We start from the raw sequence: 1,910 nt of genomic DNA on the forward strand, positions 1-1,910 counted from the left end.
AAGGGCGGAGGGGGGAAGGGAAGGAAAGACGCCTCCCCGAGATAAACTTTGCAAGGGAGATGCTGCCTGCTTCCGTCGGGCCTCAATAGCCTCTTTCTTGCAATGTGATTCCACCACCCAGAGCAGTGTTTGTCAACCGCGTGCACTTTTCAGGTGTGTGGATGTCAATTCCCAGAGGACCCTAACCCTCTTGAAGGTCATAAGGTGGAGAAACAGATGAAAGTAGCCCTTCCTTCGAGCAAGAGTGAAACAAGGAAATGAAAACAACCTGCAAAAAAAAAATTGTGATCACTGTCACTTCTGCAATGTAATGATGAACCAAAGCTACAATGCTCTCTCTCTCTCACACACACACACTTTCCTTTAAGCTCCTTCAAACACAATGGGGATTTTGAAATATATACAGCGTAATTGCCAACCTAGGTATATTCTCTAGAGATAAAGCCTCACCAAACAGTAAGATTTACTTTTAAGGCAACAGGGGTGCAAATATAGTACAATACAAATGGCACATGCTATTTGCTGTTGGTTGTTCTTTGCTCCAAAGTTGCTTTAGAGAACAGTGCATGTACTGTAATGATGGATTCTGCTATCATCATTGCTTTAATAATGAGTTATTACTATTAATGGTGGTAATCTACTATTCGCCTACCCTACATGGAGCAGGAAAACAGTTCCGCCTAGCTATTTGCTTTCAGTTAAGATAAAAGCTTCAAATCTGTCACCAAGAGGTAGCATCGCTCCTTGTCCCTAGATGGTAGGGAGGAAAGTTAGTATGAAGGCTTTGCTCCACCTTTGGGAACTCTTTTGTTCTAACTAAGAGGTTTCCCTTTTTCAAGCTGCTTAGTTGAAAATTAGGAAATCAATAAGATTCTGTCAGGAAAGGACTTGGGTGGTGGGGAGACAGTCAGGTTCAACTCCTGTTTTGTAACATTTAAAGACACAGGAGACTTACTGTTTTCAACAATTCATTCCCTAATATTATTCAGTAACAACACAGTTGTTGTTGCCAGGGATGTTGGAAGCAGTAGTTCAGCAATACCTGGGCAAAGGCTTCCCATCTATGTCTTTATTATTTGGGTAGGAACCTACACAGTGGTGGGATTCATAAATGTTTACTACTGGTTCTGAGGGCATGGCTTGGTGGGCGTGACAGCGGAAGGATACTGTAAAATCTCCATTCCCACTCCAGTCCTGGGGGAAGGTTACTGCAAAGTCCCATTCCCTCCCCACCCCACTAACTTGCTTTCCAGCTCTGTTCTCCTGTGCAGGGCAACAAAAGAAGACCCAGCCAATCAGCTGGGACTCAGGAGGCAGAGAATAGATGGGGGTGGGGCTAGTCTGAGGTGGTATTTGCTGGTTCTTCAAACTACTCAAAATTTCCACTACTGGTTCTCCAGAACTGGACAGAACTTGCTGAATACCACCTCTGAACCTAGGGATTTTTAAAATTTTTCTTCTTTTCCAAAACAAAAGGGCTGTTTTTTTCTGTAAGTGTAGACGGTCCCCCGCTGATGAACTGAAGTTTTCTCCATCTTGGTTTCAGAAAATCATGTTGATGAGAACTTTATTACACCTCCCCATTGCAATTTTTTCTTAATTAACTGTTCCTAATCACTACAGTTGTAATGTCCCTAAGGCAATGCTTTTCAACCTTGGCAACTTTAAAATATGTGGACTTCAACTCCCAGAATTCCCGAGGCACATCTTAAAGGCTTCCAAGGTTGAAGAACACTGCTCTAAGTGGATCTAATGGATGTTAAAGTCAAATAGCTTGCAAATGACCTTGGCAGTGCCAGAATAAGTGAGAAAATACTGCAGAGTAGCTGATGATGATTTAAGTCATATATCTGGGGACAAGGAAGTCAATGTCATCAGGAGATAGCAAAATAATAATAATACCAGAACAA

This window comes from Pseudonaja textilis, chromosome 2 (genome assembly GCF_049901715.1).
Source record: "Pseudonaja textilis isolate UNSWEBS1 chromosome 2, rPseTex1.2, whole genome shotgun sequence".
Lineage (NCBI taxonomy): Eukaryota > Metazoa > Chordata > Lepidosauria > Squamata > Elapidae > Pseudonaja > Pseudonaja textilis.